General features: G+C 47.9%; 1 protein-coding gene and 1 pseudogene across 6 annotated transcripts in view; one reads left to right on the forward strand and one right to left on the reverse strand.

Annotated features, from left to right (window-relative positions):
- Window positions 1-1,424: 1,424 nt before the first annotated feature.
- DAAM2 (dishevelled associated activator of morphogenesis 2) overlaps window positions 1,425-22,638 on the forward strand; it is a 118,576-nt gene continuing 97,362 nt past the window's right edge. For 2 of the 6 annotated variants that reach the window (XM_045498082.1, XM_045498081.1), the window contains exon 1: window positions 1,425-1,573. The gene's annotated coding sequence lies outside the window, so the exon portion shown is untranslated. Of the gene's footprint in view, window positions 1,574-2,139; window positions 2,306-22,638 lie in introns of those variants that run through there. The other 4 variants (XM_045498085.1, XM_045498087.1, XM_045498083.1 and 1 more) reach the window with 2 other exon arrangements.
- On the reverse strand, window positions 16,243-16,801 carry LOC123608333 (annotated as a pseudogene).

The following is a 22,638-nucleotide window of genomic DNA, read 5'->3' on the forward strand; positions in this document are numbered from 1 at the left end:
GGTGGCAGTGAGCTATTATGCTCAGGAGGGCAAACTGACAGTGACCAAACAGCAGGGCTGTGGGCCCTCTGTGGCTTGGACCAAAACATTTTGGCTGTCCCCCACCAAGAGGCCCAGGCCCAAGACTTGGCTCCTTCTGGCAATCAGCCCTAACCAGCTCCTGCCAAAGGGGTAAACACATTCCAACTCCTTGAATCCCTGCTGCACGGTAACTGTGGTTAAGACACCCCCCCCACCTCTACCCCATCTGGACTAATGGAAAGTTCACTAAAGTTGTGTTTTTTTAGTGATGCTTTGCGGTTATCCGTGCTCCTTTCCGTTTAAGGGGAGTTGGATACCTACACATTGATGTTATCGAACTGCATGAGCAATTATGTTTATTCTCCAATCCTCGGGAATCACGAAGGATAAAGCATTAGACCTCTTTTTCTCCACTCTTGAAAGATGGCCCTTAAGTCAAGCCATTTCCCTAAGCCCCTTTAGCTAGGTGGAGGGACAGACGATCGCTGGTTCCGGGTCTTAAACGCTTAGAAAACTGCATGGGTCATCATCTGGTGTGGGCACCATCAGCCTGCACACTCCTGGGATTGTGGGGGGTGTCAGAGGTCGAATGCTCACCCTGAGGATGGTGCCAATCATGGAAGAGACCGTTGCTCTTGACTGAGGCAATTTCCAGTCCCAGTCACGGAGGTGGATCACAATCACATTGAAGAAAAAAAAAATTAAAAGCAATTTTTCAAAAGCATGAATAAGAGCTATTGTAAACGGCTCAAACTCTCTATATAAGCAGTAAAGTAAGATGAATTGACTGGCACTGAGTTGGAAAAGCTATACAGAGGCAGGGAGTGTGGAACGTAATTTAATAAAAATAAACTTTTTTTTTTTATACGTACACACTCCCAAAGAAGAAATGGAAAAGTTGTTAGGGTGTGGACCAGGGCTTCTAATTAGCTGTTCTGGTCTGCCTGATTTATCTCTATCCCGGCCCTAGCACCTTCCTGGGACTCCTTCTCCCACGGGAGCACACTTTGGGGAACAGAGGCATCCCCCAGCACCTGACCCCGCGGCCGGCTCAGACCAGGTCTTCCAGCCCCTTCCCCAGGGGAGGAGCGGGCAGAAACCCCCCCCCCCCCCCCGCTGCCCAGGTCGCCACTCTGGCCTCCTTGACCCTTACTTGTTTCCCAAACAGAGGGAGCCCTGGGAAGGCTTCTTGCCAAAGTTGGAAACAGCTACCCTCATTGTCTGCCTCGCCCTGCCGGCCGCGCTCGCCCTGCCTCCCTCCCCTCCTCTCTGTCTGAAAGTGTGAAAATTACAAATCCCAAGGAACTGCAATCAGAACTCTACCTAGGGAACGTTCAGAGTATCCTTGCCATAAATATCCCGCTCCAAGACGCCTGACGTCAGAGCGGGGCGGGCGGGGGCGCGGGCCGGCCGGGCGGGGAGCCGCGCCGCCCGCTCTCGGAGCCCGGGGGCGCCCAGAGGAGCCGGGGCGAGCGGCGGCCGGCGGCGGCGGCGGCGGCGGCGGCGGCTTCGGGGCTGCGGGGAGCGGCGGCCGCGCCATGGGGTCCTCGGAGTAAGTGCGCGGCCCTGCCTCTGCTCCGCTTCGCGCCGGGCCGGGCGGGGCGGCGGGGCGCTTTCTGCCGGCACCTCCACGCTTCTCCCCCCCCTTGCTTTCTCTGCACCGCCGAGAGGGGACTGTAAAGGCGGCCCCTCCGCGGGCTGCCTGTTGTGTTTCTGCAAAGTGTTTGCGGGAGCCAGCGGCCCTCGAGGGGGCTCCCGGGGCCTGTGTGCGTGTCTGTGTGTGTACGGGGCGTGATTTGCGTGTGTGTCTGTCTGTCGGTCTTGGCACATCTGGACGCAGGAAGTGTCTTTGGAAAACTTTTTTTTTTTTTTTTTTTTTTTAAAGAAATGCTTTTTTTGTGTGTGGCTTTGAAATCGGATTCCTTGTTGTCACAAGTGGACCAACGAACGTTAGCCGGTACCCCCCAAACTGACAACTTTGTGGTGGTGGTTCTTCCCGGGGCTTAGCCTTGTGCCTTTATTCGGGTGATTTAACTCTTCCCAAGCCCCAGCTCCCACTTGCAAACTTGGCCTCTGGCCAGCAGGCAGGGCAGGGGGAGCGGGAGGTTCTTGCTCTCAGCCGCAGTGGGGAACCTTGGGCGAGAGAAGGAGCATCCCAGAAAGGGGGTCCTGACTCCAGGGACCTCGGCACCTGTGGCAGCCGCCCAGCCTCCTGCTGTGGCCCTGACATCAGGCAATGAGACTTTGACTTAACCGAGGAAGGCAGGATCCGGTCTGGAGGCAGGTAATTAATTGTAAGGAGGATGAGGAGGAGGCGGCGGTTCTGGGTCGGGTCCTGCCTGGGGAGAGGGATGGATGCGTCTGTCACATGTGCCCAAGGTGAGGGACGCGCCTGGTTCTCGGGGAGCGAGCGCCACGGTGCCCCAAACAAGATGCAAGCTCCTAACATAAAGAGACATGTCTGAACCGTGGGGTGGAAGAAGGGGGGTGGTGGGGGAGAGGGAGAGAGATTTTTATCAAAATTGAACACAGATTGCTGAGGTCTGGGCTTGATTTAACTCTTCTCTCTCTGCCTTGGCTACTTTTCCACAGCTCTGTGGTGGATTTGCAAAGTTCCTGGGAAGGTAGGAAGGCAGATTACGCCTCTCCAGGGAACACTCCCTGGAGGGCTTTCCTTGAAGTCTACAGGGCAAAGAAAGCAACTTCCCATCTTTGGAAAGTTTAGTTTAGTGCTTTTCCCTCTTCCGGGTTTGGTGTCAGTTTCTTGGATTTCTCTGAAAAGTGGGCTACTGGAGGGGATGGATTTTCCCTAGGAAGTAGAGGGAGATTGTGCTCTCAGATAGGAGGCTGGGGTGCAGGCCGTGTGGGTCCACCAGCCCTGAATGGCCCACTGCACATCGCTGGATGTCAGTGTTGGGTCCAAGAACCAGTGACCACAACGAGAGACTTTTCAGCTCTGCCCTAGCCTGGTCTCTGGTTTTATGTTTTGCAACAGAGCCAGCCTACAACGTTTGGGTGGGAGGAAGGTTGCTGGACCCTCCCTGTGTCCTAGGAAAAAAAATGAGAGAATGTACAGGACAGGGAGGAAATCTAGATGTAAAAACGGACCCACAGGAAGTTCGAGATTTGGGGTGGATTTTAGAAATTACACAAATTGACCCTTAGGGAAGCAGACAGCAGTGTCGGAAATAGACTTGTTTTCGCTTCAGGAGTTATGTCTTTGCCTTCAATGTGATGAAGAAGAAGGAAACCATCCCAAGGGCCGTGTAAACAAAAGCGCACGTAAACGGGTAGCTGGGTACCGAGGCATGCACGTGCAGGCTCATGTTTATTCGTTTGTCACTGTGCGGGGATGGTCCTGGCCTCTGCCATGATAGCACACACAGCCCATTTCTCCTCTGTGCTGGGAGCTGCATCCGACTCCCGGTGGTTCTTCCTTTACAAAAAACAACTAGGCTATTATGGTCTTGCTGCCCGCTAGTTGCACGCTCACTCCTGAGTTTTCAGAACTGTTCCTCCACATCCTGGGATGCTGAGTGAATACTCGTGCCCCCATCAGGACAAGAAGAGGAGAGAAACTTGTCCTCGGCATTAGAACTCTGAAAAAAGTCAGGAGTTCAGGAAGCGGGAGGCGGAGAGGGCAGGACCAGTAGGGAGGCCTGTGAATGTGTTTTCTTTTGGTGAGTGTGGGGGAGGTGGAAAGCCTACTGCTTTCTGTGGGAACATGTTCTCTCCCGGGTCTGCTTTCCCAACCCCCCGCCCCCGGAGTTTTTGAAACTAAACAGGTTAGACTCTGCCCCTTCCTGAAGAGCCTGGGATCCAGGGGTAAAGGCAAGGGCATGCCTACCTGCAGGTGGCTGGGAGGCAGCAAAATCATTAATGAGGCACAGGCTTCTTTGATTTTAGTGGAGCCAGTGGAAGTACCAATTTTAAACATCGCCACTCATTCCCAATATTTGCAAATAGAAGGCTGAAGACCCAGGGGCAGGGGGGACCCAGAGGAGACAGACTCTCAGAAATACTCTTGTCCCATCAGAAGACTCCTTCAGGCCAGTCGAGGGCTTTCAACTCTTTCATCGCGTGGGGTTTCTCTGGAGCGTTGGTGGGATTCTAACCTTTCTGGGATTCCTGTGGGAGACATTTCAACAACTTCAGACCCAGGTCGAATTCCCAGGCCACTGATCTCCCTGCTTCTTCTGTCAGCTCCAGCTTCTGGCCTGCTCTTGGGTCGTCTCTGAGATGAGAATATTTAGAGAGGATGCATTCTCAGGCTCCCCTGTAGGTCCGAAGGGCAAACACACCTGGCAGGAAGAACAACTTGGGCTTTGATAGCAGAGGAGGTCTCCACAGCCAGAGCCTCTGTGTTTGGGGATCCTGTGTCCTTTGGCGCTGGACTTGAGGTATACCCCGGCAAGATGGAAAGAGTGCAGACCTCAGAGAAAATTGCCCTGGGAGAGAATTAGGAACCTGGCATATAGGTTACTTTTTCCTTCTGCGTTTTAGCTTCCTCATCTGTAAAAGGAGGATAATTACCCCACAAGGTTATTACAAAAATGATATTTATGGAAAAGAACTAAGAACAGAGCTAGTGATGTTGTAGATCCTTGATAAAGGGTATAGCATAATTTTATCTCTTCATTTTTCAGCCATCGGGAGTCTAGGTTTTGGGGAAAGGACCTTTCCCCAGCTCTGGCCACCTGTTTTCCATTATTGAGGGCCAGTGGGTGGCAGTCCTAGGGCCCAGGTTACCCGTATTTCTGCCCTCTAGAGAAGGTGACCAGTAGAGTGAGCATGCGTGAGCATGTGGGAGAAGGTAGCAGGCATCCTGAGTATCTGGTCTGGAAACCACTTCTGTGGTGGAGATCTCTCGGGAGGGAGAAGGTTGTATGTGTGTGGCGGGGGCAGGGCAGGAAGCTTGAGAACCAGGTGAGTCTTGTAGAACCAGCCTGAGATCGGAGGTTGATTAAGCAGCCAACTCCAATGGGTTGTAAAGTATGGACGTTCAGCTATCCGTAAGCATCTCTGGGGCATATGGGGTGGGGCGGCTGCCCCCGGTTGATACACTGTCTTGGGGAGTTGGCTAGTCCATCGGACAGTACTGGAGAGGGCAGCTGCAGGTTCTCATGGCCCATCGCAGAGCTTCTAAGTTATCCTTCAAGTTGACATTTAAGATGTTGAAGATCACATTTGTTTCTGTTTTGTTCAAGCTCTCTCTTTAACTGTGGCCTGGGATGACTTTTCAGAGGCTCAGCCAGTGGCCAACTTCTCTTGAGATGGCCCAGATCGGGGGATCAGTGAATTCCTCGCTCCTGGCAGTATCTGTTTCTCCAGCTCCCTTCTCACATTTTTTGGTTTGTTTGTTTTTTGTTTCATTATGAGGTTATAAAACTGCACTGTCAAGATGCTGTGCAGAGGGGGATTGCTTTTTCTTTGGATTTGTATGTGTCGTTATGCTAGTAATGTGCAAGGTTTATCAGACTATGGGTGTTAACAGGTGTCGTGGGGTTCTTTCTGGGTCTCCTGTCCACAGAAAGAGAAAGCAGAGCAAAGGGAAAAAAAAAAACCTAGAAAAAATAAACTTTAGGCAGTTTTCTATCTCTGAGTCCTGGCCAGGGGGGAGCTGAGTTATTTGTAGGATGCCTCGCCATGCGGTGGAAGGAGCTTCTGAATCAAGTAGACCCAGGTTTGAGTTCTGGAATCCCCAGGTCCCAAGCGATGCGTTGTTTCTGATCCTTTTTCATCTGTCAAATGAAAACAATGACTCTTTTTACTTCCCAGGGTTGTACTGAAGATGAAATATATATGGGAAAGATCTAGCGAAGTGCTCGGAGCTTAGCAAAATGTTAGTGCCTTCTCCCTCTCTGGTTCTAAGCTTAAGAAAGTGCATGGCTTTGGACATTTGTCCATGAGTCAAAGCAAATAAGCTACTTATTCAGGGCTTAACATCAGTGCTCAAAGGTCAGCTATCTCAGCCTGGAGATGGAGACCTTTAATACAAAAGTGAGGCGGCACAGATCAGTGTTCCCCATGTCAAACAAATAGCCCGATGTGATCCTCTCCTGGAAGAAAGGAAAGGCCACCAGCTCACTGACCCATGAACCCGGGCTATTAGCGAACCCTCCATACAGCTTGTTTTAGAAATCCCAAACGCTGTCTTGGTTCAAAGAATCAAAGTCAAAACTGGGGAGAGAAGTCGTTGAGGCAGTACCTACCATTAAAACGGAATAATAATGACACGGTAACAATAGTACCTTACATTTATGTAACGGCCTACAGTTTTAAAGGCATGTGGCCTCATTTCATCCTTAGAATAATCCTATGAGATTGGCCTGCACCCTGTTTGACAGCTCAGAATCTGAGAGCTTAAAGGACTTCCCTCTTTCACGCCGTAAGTGAGTGGAAGAAACGGGAAGGCAATAGCTGCCCAAGCAGTTCTGTTGCATCCCTGGCTGCACCTTAGAATCACCTGGGAAGCTTGTAAACATGTCAAAACCTGGGCCCACCCCAGGCCAATTAAATTAGAATCTCTGGGGAGTGGGGCCCACGCATTGACAGTTTTGTAAGCTCCCCAAGTGATCCGAAGTGTGAGTGAGAGAGCCTAAGGTCTAAGGAAAGAGTGAAGGGTCCCAAGGTTAATATTCAGGGTAGCAGGCATGGGTGAACCCCCCCCCCCCGACACACACAGCCAACTCTTTGCTTAGATTACACTTCATGAGGGCAGGCACTTGTGTGGTGCTCCCTGTATCCCCCTAACCTGGGGTCGTGCCGGGTACAAGGTAGACACTCAGTAATTGTTGGCTAATTGAATGAAAGAATGAACAAACTACTGTAGATTAGGAGCCAGGAGTTTCAACAGCCAAATCCAGACTGCTGGCCTTGTTTTATAAGTAAAGTTTTATTGGAATGCAGCCATGACATTTGTTTATGTATTCTCTCTGGCTGCTGTCATGCTAAAAGGGCAAGAGTTGAGTGTTGTGAAAGAGACTGTATGGCTCAAAAGTATTTACTGTCTGGCCCTTTAACAGAAAAAGTTTGATGGCTCCTGCTCTGAATCTCAGACATGAACAGAGAGTATATCTTAGGGAGGGACGTGACGGCATGGTGATCCAGAATGTGGGTTCTAGAATCAGACAAACCCGTGCTTGCATCCTGGCGCGCCCCTTACCTGTTGTAAGACCTTGCATATTATTTACCTCTCTGAGTCTGTTTTCTCACCTGAAAAAGGGGGATGATAATAAATAATACGGCCCTCGCAGGATGGTTGAGAGGATCGTCAACCCCTGGCCTCATGGAAGCACTCAAGAAATGTCAGCTCTCGCTGTAATGGTTGTAGTTTCTGGCAATTAACCAAGTGAAAGGAAAGGAACTAGATTAAAGTCAAAATCCAAAGCCAGTATTACAGGCAGAGTAAGGGATGTGGTAGGCAAAGATAATGAGCTGCGGTGATGAAGAAAAACTGGTTTTGGAGGTAACGGGTGTCCTTTAGGCCCCCCGGGTGTGTTAGTGCGATGCTCCTGAATGTCTGGGTGCTGTGTCGACCAGCAAGTCCCATCATTCCTCCAGGGGATAATTTTGGTTTTATTGCACTTAACCTGGTCACAAGCATATCCTACCTCTGTATCCTTGTTCATAGTTCTGTCTACCTGAAAGGACCTTCCTCAGTCCTTGTCTTCCTGGTCCACTTGTCCTGCCAGGCTTGCCCAGGTGTCTGCTTCCCCCTGTAATGCCCTTTGCAAGGCTTTCCTCACCTGCCCCAATCACTCCTTCTTCCTCACTCCCACAAACATGGCGCACAGCTCTGTCATAACATTTAACACATTGCATTAGCAGGCAAGGAAGAACTGAGTCTCCTTCATGCCTTCTACATGTTTGGAGCTCATAAAAGTCAAATTGCCTTGTTGAATATCCACACCTGGTAGCCCAACAATGTCAATTAGACCCTTGGTTCAACTCAGTGATATTTGAATTAACTCTTGAGGAAAGAGTAGGCCTTTGCCCAGGTACTAATGGGATTGCAAGAACAAATCCCCATAATCAACCATATAGAAACACCCAGTTTATAGACTATGTGGACCCTTTGTGGACCATCTCTGTACTCTCTGTTGGTTCTTGCCCTCTGGAACACCTCTCCTGAGGAGTAGCCAGGGACAGGGAAAGATGAGAGAAACATAAAACCAAGCCTTTGGCTTCTTGTCGGCAGATGTGGTGAAAAGTTGGGTTTTGGCTTCTCTGGGCTTTCCATGTATATGTGCCAAGATAATTGGGAGTTGGCTTGCTATGGTCAGCATTGCCATTTGACTACAGAACATGTTGCATAATTTTTATAGATTTTAGTGGCAGATTTATTCTGATGGCAGATGCATATTGTGTGTGGAAGAATATTAAGATAAAGTTCTCTTCTAATGATTAAGGGGAGGGCGCAGAAAAATCTCGGCCTTTTGATCAACCCCTAGTGGACAACTAGGAGCTGCCCTGATGGAGGTGAGGGGGGAGAGAAAATGAAATAATACTTTTATATGGGACCCCACTATGCACATGACACGATGCTGATACTTTTAAAAAGCATATTCTTTGATTTTTCCAAATTATGAATAATTTTTACTTAAGTGAATGGGCATCATCTAGAAATACAAAAAGACAAGTGGAAAGTGAATACCCCCTCTCCACACCCTCGCAATTAATGTCAATAGCCTAGGATTATATTTGTCTTTTACCTTGTTCATACAAATACCTGCAGGTGTGTATTCAGGCATAGCGGCTGTTGTTTGAATGTTTTTCATGAAACTGAGTCTAACTGCACATGACTCTGCAGCATACTTTTCTTCCCCTTGAGCATCTATCAAGGTTATCCCTGCAATGCATCAAACTTCTTTTTATTTTGTCTGATTTCTTTAGGCCGAGACACCCACAGCTCTATATATTTGAGATCATGCCATTCTTGTGGGGATATTTATTTTAACATCAGTCAGTTATTAAACATGGTTTCATCCTGATGATCACCAGTTTGGGTCCTTGCGTCTGACATATCAAGCATCCATCACCCAGGAAAGCTGCATTCTGGCACTCAGGCTGAGTGATTGATGTACCTAGCCCTGGCGACCATCTGGGATATGAGTGCACGTTTTGTGTGGGCCTCGTTTGTCCTCTGGGAAAGCTATTGGGCATCAGGCCCTGTGGCCGCCCCCGCCCCCCCTCCTTCTCATCAGTTTAGCCTTCCCTGATTGGTTCTCCTCCATCACTGCCCATGCAGGAAGGCAGTAGAAAATGTCAAAGACTGATCCATTAGATGGGAGAACCGTCCCGATGGAACAAATCAGGCAGTGTAATTTAATGGTCAGGTGTGAAGACTCTACACTCAGATCACCAGGGGCCAAATCTCCGAGTAGCAGGCATATACTGTGCCACCCTGACCCTCGCTCTGGCCTGACCCCAGTGGCAGGTGGCGCTGGCAGTGGTCAGCCCACTGAGGAGAGTTGCCCTGCCTATCATCACTCCTGCCCACACTCCTCTCTTGGGTCACCTGCATCCAATGATTGATGGGCGTGATGAAGGCCTGGCCCCTCTAGACCAATGTGGGAAGATTCTAAAGGGCATCCCAGCTTCAGGGCTCCACATGGGGTTGACTGAGGCTGCGTGGTGAGATGATGACCTCAAGAGCCCTTCCAGAGAACCCCCTGCCTGCTCCAGAAATATTGACTACTTCATATGAACTTGTTTTGGAGCAGCCCATTCTTTTTTCTTTTTTCTTTTCTCTTTCTTTTTTGTATTTTGCATTTTTTAACGTAAATCCAAGTTAGTTAACATCTAGCGTAATAATGATTTAAGGAATAGAATTTAGTGATTCATCCCCTACATATAACACCCAGTGCTCAACCCAACAAGCATCCTCCTTAATGCCCTTCACCCATTTAGCCCACCCCCCACCCAACACTCCTCCAGTAACCCTCACTTTGTTCTCTGTATTTAAGGGTCTCTTATGGTTTGCCTCCCTCTCTGTTTTTATATTATTTTTGCTTCCCTTCCCTTATGATCATCTGTTTTGTACCTTAAATTCCACATTGGAGCAGTCCATTATTTTCTAGTCCATTATTTCTAGAATATGACACAGTGCATTCTTTTCTTGTGCTCTATTCTGTGTGTTTTCTAGGTGAGACCCAACTAGGTTTCCTTACAAATAAGGTGGTGTCCTAACTGGATAGACTGAGCAAATGTTTTAATTTTTACTGCCAAATTCTCATTTGCCCCCGCCTCCCCATGCTAGGCTGATGGGTGTAGGTGTATCTGTGTAGAAGCTCAACCAGATGGCTTTGTTGCCATCCTGTCTGGAGATAGGGGGCACTGGGCAAGTTGACCTTTGGGAATTCCTTTGCATCTTGCCAGTGTTTCTGTAATACTGAGGGGCGCAGTCTCAAGAACCCTGCTGGTCCACTGGGAGGCTGCCTTCCTGCCCCCGTATCACATAGGTATTCACATCATGCCGACATGGGTCTCTGCCAGATCTGATTTGCCCTTAGGGAGTGTTTGTTTCTTTCTGCTTTGTCCTAAGCATGGGGGCAACCTTTGGTGCTGTGTTGAATATTCAGCCTTTCGGGTCACAGATACTGATGGCCTGCCCGCGTGCCAAAGCAAAGCTTGCCTGTGTGATGGATGCACCGTGTGCCAGACTCAGGGACCTAGACTCACGGCTCAATGTCTGACCACATTCCTGGAGGGCAGTGTCAACCCTCCCTCACTTCCTCCCAGACACCGCGTTCCCCAGCCTCAAGGTCCCAGGACCAGGTGGCAAGGGAAGGGAGTAAACTCCATGTCAGCAGGAAGATGGGTCAGTATTCCCACACCGCCAAAGGTGGCTTTGAAGTTAGCTTGAAGCAAACTCAGAGTTTCTGTGGACTTGGGGCAGTAGTAGGGCCAGGCCATTTTAACCCTTCTTTTCTTTTTAATCTCTTGTCAACATATTTATCAGTCTGTCACCTGTCATGTGGCACTGGGCTAGGAGCTGCCCAGAGTTAGGAACTGCCTTTTCTAGACACACAGATGATGATTCTCCATCACTGCTGCCCTGAATGGGTCATGTTATTGATGTCTGTGCCTGTCTAAGTGAAAGCTGGGGCTACCAGAGCTGATAGACCAGATTTATGGGCACAGCCCCTGGGTTCAGATTCAGGTTCCAGTTCATGCTAGGTGTGATGCCGTGCATGAGTTACTTTACCTCTCTGGGCCTCAGTTTCCTCATCTGTAAAATAGATTGTGATAAAGATAAAGTTCATGCATGATTTGGTAAAGAAAAAAAAAAAAAAAAGAAAGAAAAAAAGAAGCCATGACACCAGGGCTGACACATAGGGAACACTAAGAAATGTTAGCGATGATGATGATGGAGGACAGCCACCAAGTCTCATTAGCCCTGTTCACCCAGCACCCTGCACGGTGCCCGGCACAGAGCTGTAGGGTTGGGGGGAGCAACACTTTACTTATATTATTAAATAAAATATCTGACTGGCTTTGCTCAGTGTGCTACTTAGTCTGATGTAGTCTGTACCACAAAAAGAAATACATTTTACATTTTAAAGTTTTTAAAACTTTTTGTTGAAGTGCAACATGACTGAAAAATGCAGTTTATAAGTATGTATGTAGCCCAATGGATTTTCACCCACTAAGCATACCGGTGTAGCAAGTATCCAGTTCAAGAAACAGCATATTCTTTTTTAAAAAAATTTTTTAGTGTTTATTTATTTTTGAGAGAGACAGAGAGAGAGCATGAGAGGCAGAGGGGCAGAGAGAGAGACACACACAGAATCCAAAGCAGGATCCAGGCTCTGAGCTGTCAGCACAGAGCCCGACGTGGGGCTCGAACTCATGGAGTGGAAGATCATGACCTGAGCCGAAGTCAGCGGCTTAACCAACTGAGCCACCCAGATGCCCTAAGAAACAGAATATTCTAAAGCCCCTGCCTCCCAACTGTCTCTGGGCTAAGAAGCCCCCATGCCTCCTTCTGGCTACTCCCCTTCCATAATCCTGACTTCCAATGCAGTTGATTAGTTTTGCCGTTCTTCTTTTTTTTAATGTTTATTTTTGAGAAAGACAGAGAGTATGAGCAGGGGAGGGGCAGAGAGAGAGGGAGACACAGAATCCGAAGCAGGCTGCAGTCTCTGAGCTGTCAGCACAGAGCCCGACGCGGGGCTCGAACCCACAAACCATGAGATCATGACCTGAGCTGAAGTCGGACGCTCAACCGACTGAGCCTCCCAGGCGCCCCTTGTTTTGCCTGTTCTTGAACGTCCTATAAATGCAATCATATGGTGTGTACTCATTGGGGTCTGGCTCTTTTTGCTCAGCGCAGTGTTGTTGTGTAGACCACTCATTGTCACTGTCGTGTAGCCTTCCGTTATGTGACCGTCACGCACTTGATGCATCCACCCTTCTGTTGATGGGCATATGGCTGGTTGCCAAGTTTGAGGCGGTTAGCGGACAGTGTCACTGTGAGCATTTGTGCACTTGTCCTTGGGTCAACCCATGGGTGCATTCCCGTTGGTACGTCCGGGGAGTGGAGATGCTGGATCCCAGGGAATGCGTGTGGTCAGCTTCAGGAGGTACCTACCGTCAGTTTTATGAAGCGGTCGTGCCATGTTTTCCATGTTCTGTAAAGAGGAAGAAGCGGATCCAACTTGGTAAGGCCGGGGCCTGAGGCCCAGTCATTTACTGGGGTTCCTGAGGTGTTCATTTTATCCGTGCCCTTTATGTCCGAGAGCTCACGTGTTCCAGAAAGCCTGCTGCAGGTAGGTGCGTCCTGTATACGAGGCACTGTGCTGGGTTTTTTCACTCATTCTACTTCCTGCAATAGTCCCATGAGATGAGATGAGTGCTGTTACCCTCTCTTATAGATGAGGAAACTGAGGCTCGGAGGGGTGGAGTGGCTTGTCTAAGATCACACAGGAAGAAATTTTCAGAGCCAGGATATAAGACACATGTCCTTGGACCTAAGGTTCCTACGTTTTGGGATCTGATGGTGAATAGTTTGGGCTTCAGTGCGAGCACTGGACATAGACATGGGCACCGATGCGGGGCCTGTCACCCTTGAGCCTGGGCCAGTTGCAGGGTGGTGGCTGTGAGGAGACACTCTGTAACAAAGGAGAAGAAAGAAGCCAACTCAATGACCTTGAGAAGCCAAATTGTTTTCCTGCCCAGGGGCTGTTGGAAAAGGTCATAAATTTCCTGGAAGGCAAGGACGACCATGTAATTTACTGTCTAAACCAGGGCCTGTTCAAGAGTGAAAGGGTCACTGGAGGGGACACTGGGGAGGCAGGCATCCATTGGCGCTGTTTGGGTAAATGTCCCGGGTAAACTGGGACATAGGTTCACTCTCTGGGAACCTGAGTGGGCATCGCTCTCCTGATCAGTGGGGCCTACAGGTTCTCTTTAACTCTTTCAGAACACTGTGTGTCTGGAGATTGCCCCCATGCGATGTGCTTCTAGTCTCCTCTGTTGATGCTAAAATGGCGCCTGGCTTTCTTCCCTTCTGCATACCATTCCTTGCTCAGACTAGGCTCTGACAAGGTGAATTTTTTCACAGATCTAGTTACCGCTGAGATGCATGTGGTAACAGACTAGAAGCTCCCAGAAGGCTAAGGCTGTGCTTTAGTCACTGTGGTATTTGTGGCACCTAGCTGGGTGACGGGCACAGAGTTAGCACCCAGGGAATACTTGTTGAGGGTATATATCATTACTCCATGAGCTCATTCATTCTTTCATTCATTCACAGTTCATGGAACATCTTTAAAAAAAAAATCTTTATTTTGAGAGTGGGGAGGGGCAGAGGGGAAGAGAGAGAGAGAGAGAGAGAGAGAGAGAGAGAGAGAATCCCAAGGCTCAGCATGGAGCCTGATGTGGGGCGGGATCTCACGACTGTGAGATCATGACCTGAGTCGAAATCCAGAGTCCGATGCTTAACCGACGGAGCCATGCAGGTACCCTCTTCCCTCTTTTTTTTTGATCTGACCCCTAGTCCACTGGTCCAGGAAGAGAAGTTAGTTGTGTGTACGGATGTGCATACAGGCAAAGAAGAAAAATAAAAGGTACCAACTTAATGAGTGGCAAAATGTTGTGTTGTGGGAAGTCTAGGTTTGAATGTCTAATCTATTCTGATAGTATCCGCTAATTAGCAGAACTTCCTTAGAGAAGGGATTTAGCAATTTGGCCTTTCTGAGCCTGGGGTTTTCATCATGTGTGAAATGAAAATGCCAGTAATACCTGTGGCATAGGAGTGAAGGGGGTCTGTGGCATAGGGGATACGACAAGTACGAAGCGCCTGGTGACTCATAGTTATCAGTGGTGGCGGAGGCTCAACAATCATCTGAGAAGCGCTGGTGTAAGTCACCGCGTGCTGAGGGGGTGCTGTGAGCAAGGTTCGCTCCCCACCCCCCCACCGCCGCTGGGGCCTCCGTCTTTTCAAGTGAGGCAGACGGTGCGTGTATGGCAAGCCCATGTGACCTGGAGCTTTCGTTAATAAACAAGGATGGGATCAGCGAATTCTTCAAGGCCTTGGGGATTTGATGTGGGTGTCAGAGATAAGGACGCAAAGGGTAATTAATTTCTCATGAAGTGCACAGCTGCACTTTCACCAAGAACAACAGCGAGAAGCACTGACGCGCTTATGTACGGCTAGCCAGGAGTGGCTTTGGTGTAGCCTAGTGGCTCCTAGTGTAGATTCTGGGGTCAAATTGCTAGCGTCCAAATTTAAATTCCACCGCTTCCAGAACTATATCCTCCCTGAGACTCAGCTTCCTCAAAACTGAGTAAAACGGGGACAGTCATAGTATTTACCCCAAAGAAGGACAAAATTAGTACTCGTAAGGTACTTAGAATAGTTCCTGGAACACGGTGTGTACTCTGTCCCTCTTTATTACTGCTGTTTGCCGGATAATTTGCTTTCCCTGGGAATACTAGGCACAGTGTGGTACCAATGCAGTCACAGAGGAGGCGGGATTGTTTTGAGGTGGGGGATGTCAGGGAAGGCTTCATGGAGAAGAAGCATCCCAACGTATTTTCTAGAGTTCTGTGCTCTGAGCAAGAGGGCTTATTTCCATGTTTACTCTGGTCTTCGGGCTTGGAAAAGATTTAGTGTGGAAGAAACGCTTTCCCTTAAGAAACATAATCAAATGCCTTCTGAAACTTTGAAGTTGAATAAGATACAGTCCCTGCCCTCCTGCATTTCCAAACTACTTCATCCGTCCTTGTGCCAGGGACAGGAGGTATTAAGAGGAGTCCTCAACATACTAACAGTGTTGTCAAGGAAAGATCCAGAAGCGAAGAGTACTATTCCATGACATCAATGCTATGAGAGGGAGGTGTTCAAAGCGGATTAACTCAGATTCCATTTAAGAGTGTTTGGGAATGTCAGGAAGTTGTGAAATCTCCTTCCAGGCCTCTGTTATTAGAGGAGTGATTTGATCTGTTGGGATGATAAGTACATGGTACTCCCTGCAGCAGAAAGATGGACCGATGGTTCCTCTGGTTCCTTCAGTTCATTTGTGGTGTCCACCTAGCGTGCCTCTTAGGGGCGAAGGGCACCGTGAAAGCATGCTAAACTTTTCCTGGACAACGTTGACAAGGTCTAAAAAGATGTGTTCTCCAACTTGCCCAGGGATTACTGGAGTTCTGCTTCATGTGCTTTATCTCTGAAGTTAGGGCTCATTTGAAAAATCCCGGTCTCAAAGCCAGTATGCAAAAGGCAGTCTTCCCTCTGCCTACATCCACAGCTCCTCCTGCCTTTCCTGAGATTTCCAGTGAGGAAGTGATGAACTTCAACTTGTTCAAACTTTTATAAGTTAAAAGAAAATTTTCTTTGGTTTTTCAAAGCATGCAAGTGTAGTTCTAACAGTACAGTGATGCTATAGAATAATGAGCATAGGAAAAGATGTTCAACCTGGCTAGGAATCAAAGGCCTACCATATATTGAAATCACAGGGAGACATCATTTCACACTTACCAGATCCCCCTCTCCTCCGAATTATACTCTTCATGTTGGATCTAGAACCAGAGATAACACCCATTCACTAATGGTGGGGGTTACGTTGTTGTGTATACTTTGGAGAGCAATTAGGTACTATCTAGTAAAATTAAAGATGTACTTGCCCTATGACCCAGAAGTTTCATTCTTAGGTAAATCTAGAGGAAGTCTAATACCTATGAAAAGGAGCTGTGTTCGGGAATATTCTCTACAGCATGTTTTTTTTTTAAGTTCTTAGTTTATTAATCCTCTTATGAAAAATCTGCACAACCACCAGATAGTTCCTGCAGCGTCTTTACTCCTTCTGTTGTCCAATCTCCAGCTCACTTCTTTTTGCCAGCACCAACATTAGCTTTTGCAGTTCCCCTGACTTTCTTCATTCGGTTCTTGCATTCCTTTCACTGTTTTCTTGACGTCTTTTTCTTCTCATACAGGCCATGTCTTGCAAGTCTATGTTTGGGTTCATTTTTCTTTGCATAATCCAAGGAATCCTAAATCATGCCAAAGCCAGTTGTCTTGCCACCTCCAAAATGGGTTCTGAATCCAAATACAAAGATGACATCAGGTGTGGTCTTGTACATTTTGGCTAGTTTTTCCCGAATTTCTGTCTTAGGTACTGTTGCCTTTCCGGGGTGAAGAACATCGATGACCATCTGTTTCCGCTGAAGTAGTCGGTTGGTCATGAACTTCCTGGTCTGGATAGTTACTGTGTCATTCATGATGGCGGTCGAGCTTTAGGCAGCCAGGGAGGAAAAGAGCACAGCATGGTTTTTAAGAGTTAGAAAGAAACCCAAACTTCTGTCAACCAGAAGACCAACTCTTTAGAGTTTGATATGTACATATAATGGAATACTATGCATTACAGTGAGAAGATGAACGGATGTGCTAGTGAGATATAATATTAAGTGGAAGTAATGTTGAATGCAAAAGCAAATTACGGAAGGATGTCATTCATATTGAATTTAGTATCATACAAAATAATCTTTTACTTACAAATATTTACATGTATAATTAAGTATAAAAACATGTTTGGTGGGGTGCCTGGGTGGCTCAGTAGGTTAAGTGTCCCACTCTTGATTTCCACTTTGATCATGATCTCATGGTTTCTGGGATTGAGACCCGTGTTGGGCTCTGTGCTGACAGCGTAGAGCCTGCTTGGGATATTCTCATTCTCTCTCTCTCTCTCTCTCTCTCTCTCTGCCCCTGCCCCACTCATGCTCTGTCTTACTCTCAAAAAAGATAAATAAACATTAAAAAAACCCCACATGTTTGGAATAACCAGTAAATTCAGAAAAGTGGCTCCCTCCAGGGAAGTCAGACAGGAAGACCAGGGAGGGGTAAGAAGGGGCTCCATTTATATGTGGAATATTTTCTCTCTTGTACTGAGTAATGGCTACACGAATGTTTATTACTATCTATATATTTAGATAGCTAAAATATTTTTTAATTAAAAGGGTTAATTTTTAAAAATGGGCACAGACTCCTACCCTGTCTCCTCTGCCTGTTGGCAAATAGACACGTTGAAGAGAGAATAGGAGGGTGCTTCCTGTTTGCTCCAGGTTCTTCTGGGAAATTTTACGTAGATGTGATCATCTTCAAAGGGGCTGTTCTCCGGACATCTACCCTGGGCCCTGTGGTAATCCCTGGTTTTGAGTTACAGATCATGACCTATTTTTTTTTTTTCTGATATGTGGCTTTGTTGGGATCATATTTTGATATATTAGTAAAATGCAAAGTGGGGTCATGCTAAAAGAAACCAAACATCAACTCTCTGGCTGATTTTCCATATAGAAAATCGCTAGAGCCTTCTCTCATCCCACCCCTTCCTCGAGAGTTCCTGGGATTTCTTACATGTGCTGGCAAGTGGCCACAACTGTCATCCTGACATCCTTGTGATAAGGACATGGGACCAACAGTCTCTAGTATTTCTCATTGCCCCAGGGTGAAAGGATCTGTCTCTCCCATCATAGCTGCCTGGTTTCGGTGAAATTTGCCATCCCTCTGATTTTGGTTAAATACAGCCACTGCTCTGTTCCTCTTGCAAACATCCTTCCCCAAAGTGGGAAAGTGCCCACCGCCAGGAATTGCTTCCCTTTCTTTTACTGGACAATGAAGCCACACTGGCCTCTTCTCTGGGTGCTTATTGAAACCCAGTTGATTCAGCTCTTTTATGTGCCTTGCTCTTTGTTCCAGCCCCCTCTCCCTTGGAATCTGGTCCGAGCCCAATCCAAGGGACACAGACTGTGCTGGCCTTGAGTGCCCTGTCCCGTATTGTGCAGCCCTCTGTCCTTGACCAGGTTCATGAACCTCGGTGCTCAGTTCTGCAACAGTGAGCCCCTCATCTGGCTGCTATGGTGCTTGCTATGGACCTAAGGCTGGGGATGGCTTTCTTCCCTGCCTCTTGTTTATTTATACATCGTATAATTCACCTTAATTAAAAGGAAGAAAATCACACAAAATTGGGACTCTTGGGAGCAAGTCCTGGGTAGATGGTGGCTCTGAGAATGTACATGGGAGTCTGTATCAGTCGGGCTCTGGGCAGGAAACAGTTGGCACTCCTGAATTGGTTTAATTGATATGAATGTAATGAGAGGACTATCTTCAGAGAGAGAAGGTCCTAGAGGAGAGGATGAGACACCCAGGGATGAGCAACAGCAGGAAGATGTTAACAGTCCTGTTCCTGACGGGGCCAGGGGGAGAAATGTGTTATCAGAGCCCTGTGCCAGCTGAAGCTCAAGGGTTAGGGCCCCTTGACAGTTGTGGCCCTAGAGGAGCACCACCACTGACAGCAGAAAGGGAATACTGGAATAAGCACCCAAGGTCTCTCTCCTTCCACCCTCCAGTCCCCTGCAGTTGCTGTCTGTGGGTCAAATCCCACTGAGCACTGAAGCCCAGGAATCTGGGTGATGCATTCTGGAGAGGTTGGCCCCCTGGGCAGGAGCATGGCAGAGAAGGACAGGGAGTGGAGGTCAAGGGGAAAACCGAGAAGAGACAGAGCCTCGGATGTGTCGTGGGCATTCTTGTGTAACTAGACAGACCAGGAATGATGGGGAGTCCCCTGTGATCCAAGCTTTGGGGCAGTTTGGGCTGTTTTTGGACTGGTCGACTCCAGGAGGCTTATGTGGGTAAGCCAGGAAAGGGGTCTGGGAGGAAAGGAACTGATATTTGTGGTTATGGATCAGGTATTTTATTCTGTGCTGTAAAAAGGATGATGTTTTGAACGAGGCTTGAGGATTGGCTATTTATCATGTTCCGAATACTTTCCAGTCCAGAGAATGGAAGATGTGATTGAGCTTGGTGGTCTCAGGTGGCAGGCTGGGGACTTGAGACCTGGTGTGAACCCAATCCATACGACACACGATACTGGTCTTAAGCACCCTGATGGATACGCATGTGGAACGGAGGATGCACTTAGCTGGAGCTAACCATCCCAGAGTTTGCCTCTTGGTTCCGCCTCCACCTGCGCCATTCATTACCCTCACCCTCAGGCTCACTTGAGTACATCTTACCTCCCATGAAGTCCGTGATAAATGTCAGAGAGGCAGCTTTGACTGGGTGGCCCAGCATGGTGGAGACATGGTCTCAAAATTCTGTGACAAAGTACAGAGAAAGGAGAAAAGAACATATCCGAGCCCATGGGGGTACAGGGCCTGCCCTTGAGAATTCCCAGTCCGGTCTGTCAATCAGGATGTACGCACCCAATTCACAGGGACACCTGCAGAAGTATCATGCAGAAGTTCGCAGTATGTAAACAAAATGTGTGCTTGGCAAAGGAAGGTGGAGGAACTGGAGTCATTGAAGTTGGTGGGCTTTGGGGGTTGAGAGTCTCTGTTCTGTCAGGTAGTAGCTGAGTGACTCCAGATAAACATTTGATATCTCTTGAGAGGCTTTAGGTTTTTCATCTGCAAAGTAGGCAAACTGAAGGTGTTTTTCTCACTAGGCAATTGTGACGGTTGCATGGGAGCATCCATGTGAAATATGGTGCCTGGTGTGTAATAAATGCTCACTAAATGCTGGCTGTCTCAACATCATTTATTATTATTATTATTATTATTATTATTATTATTATTATTGTTATTATTATTATTATTCCTGGAGGCAAGTGCTAATCCCTGCTTGGAAAGAGGAATGAGTACTCAAAATTCTAAAAGACTTGTCCTCTCCTTGAGTCTTTTAGTTTGTCTATTTCATTGCCCTTTTCCAATCAACTCCACAGGCCTCAATTCTTTGATGAGCACTTATGTCCCATGGAGGGTGAACGCCAAGGCCACTGTGGGGCTGACCATCTACTTGGTCCCCTCCAGGTGGGGAATCATGAAATGTTCAGAAGGAAGGAAATCAGAAGAAGTCATGTAGCCTAGCATTTCCCAAACTGCATTTGACAAAACACCAGATTCTCACACAGTGGCCCTAGGGAGAGAAGTTCTGTGATTCAAGAAATGCGAGCAGTGTTCCTGCATTGTCCCTGCCCTCGCCCACACAGGGCCATGCATTCAGAGAAGCAGTGCAGCCAGAAGACAGGTTTCCCATTGTTTAAACTAGTAGTCTCTCAATTTATTTATCTGGAGAAGGCTTTTTCCCTGGGATACCCCACAGAACCGGTGTTTTGAAGCATGTATCAGTTAGAATTTGTGTTCGACTACATGGGATAGAAAGCTGACTTTAAGTGGCTCCATCAAGTAGGGTTCTTATTTTTCTTATACGAGTCCAGCGTAGTCCAGAGTTGGCAGAGTGATACCACAGTGTCATCACAGACCCAGGCTCCCTCTATCTCTCTACATCAGCCTTCTTTCGAATGAGACTTTTGTCTTTGTGCTCGTTGCCTCATGGTTACGAGACGGCTGCCTTGCTTCTAGCTTCACATCTGCATTCCAGGCAGGAAGAAAGAGCAAGACAAGGTACAAAAAGTGCATGCGAGCGAATGCCAAGCTCTCTTTAACAAGCTTTTCTGAAAGCTCCCTCCAGAAACTGGCCAAAACTCTGTGAAGTAGTGACCTCAAGCTGCAATGGAGTCTGGAGGGAGCTGAACAATTTTTAATTGGGAATGCTGCTGCCTCAAAAAAAAAGCAGGGACCTACTAGTATGGGAGAAGGCGAGAAGAGGTATTAGGTGGGAAGTTCACATTGTGTGCTGCATTGGTCACACCTTTGCTCTCTCTTCTGCAGGATGATTCTTGAAAGCATCCCAAGCAAAAGAAAATAAAACCAGCCAACCAAATCAACCTTTGCAATCAATAGAAAATATGACTTCTAAGCAGCAAGTCCCTTGGGCTCACAGACCCTATATAGAAGATGCTGTTGGTGTCCTTCACAGGTCCCCCAGCTGCTGTGGGAGCTCAGCTAATGGCTTGCACCTATGTGGGTTGCCCTTGACTTACTGAACCTGTTTGTGCAGTGGTTCCTACATGAGGAGTTACACCCTGCTTGCCCTGCCCTTCCCCCGAATTCTGTGGCCAATGACTACCAGGGAGAAAGGTAGAAAAGCCCCATGCCCTCGCCCCCAGGTGGGGGGGGGCAATGTGGCAGTGGGGTTCCCCTGCAGAGCTCCCCATAGGACAGAGATGAAGCTAGATCTCTCCAAAAACCACATTCGTGCCAGGTCATTCCTCTGCCCTCTTCTCTTTTCCTCCTTCCATTCCTGGTTTCTCCTAAGACCACAGCTTCAATATATGACATACATTACAAGTCTGTCTCAGGCCCTGCTTTTAGGAATCCCTACGCAAGGTGTCCTGGGTCAAGCAGGGTGCTCTTTACTTCCTTCTAAGCAATTCTACCTAACACCCTTTCCCTCAGTCCTGTTTGTGGCTTTGACTTGGTCTTGGGGTTGTGGGGACAGCTCCGTGTTCTACTCTGGTGTTGGCTGTTGGATAACTTCCTTCCAAGCCCTGTCGGATATATTTGGGGAAGCCTCAGTGCAAGACACTTAGCAAGGGGGAGTCTAATACTACATCTTCCCAAGACAGATTGTCTTAGAAACATTGATTTGTGTTCTTGAGCTCATGAACTGTTGGAAGGGACTTGTCTGTGTGTGTGTGTGTGTGTGTGTGATTTTCCATCTTGTGGCAATGGCAGCCGGGTATTTATAGCTGGATCTACGGGCCATTCTCACGTGGCTAAAGAAAATTAAAACCTCATGTGGATTTTGTTTTGTTTTCCCCCTCTGCCTTTGCCATTGCAGACTCTCCAGTTCTTAAACCCTTGTTGTTGTAACCAGAGCCGCACTGAGCATCGCTCTGATGGTGAGGTTATGTAAATTTACTATTTCAGGCAAAAATGCCTGTTCTCCAGTCAGTCAGGCCACAGGGTCCGAGGGGGGTTCTTTTGGGGAGAACTCGTGGGGACACTAAATGGCGGCCCTACCCATCGCCGCTCTCTCTAGAAAGTCTCCCCAGATTAACCCTGTGGAATGTGGATTCCTTAGATCACCTCATGATCCCTCTGCATATATGAGTTCCTTTGAAAGAAAATTATTTTCTTTCCCCCTTGTTTTTCTGTATTCTTAAGTCTTTTATGTCTGTGTTTTGCCTTCTCAGACCGAGAACACCCTGGGGGCCTGGTCTGTTTGCCCAGGTTACTGGAGCTCTTGGCAGGGGGTGTGTGGGGAGGTGAGGGTAG

Source organism: Leopardus geoffroyi, chromosome B2, assembly GCF_018350155.1.
Source record: "Leopardus geoffroyi isolate Oge1 chromosome B2, O.geoffroyi_Oge1_pat1.0, whole genome shotgun sequence".
NCBI lineage: Eukaryota > Metazoa > Chordata > Mammalia > Carnivora > Felidae > Leopardus > Leopardus geoffroyi.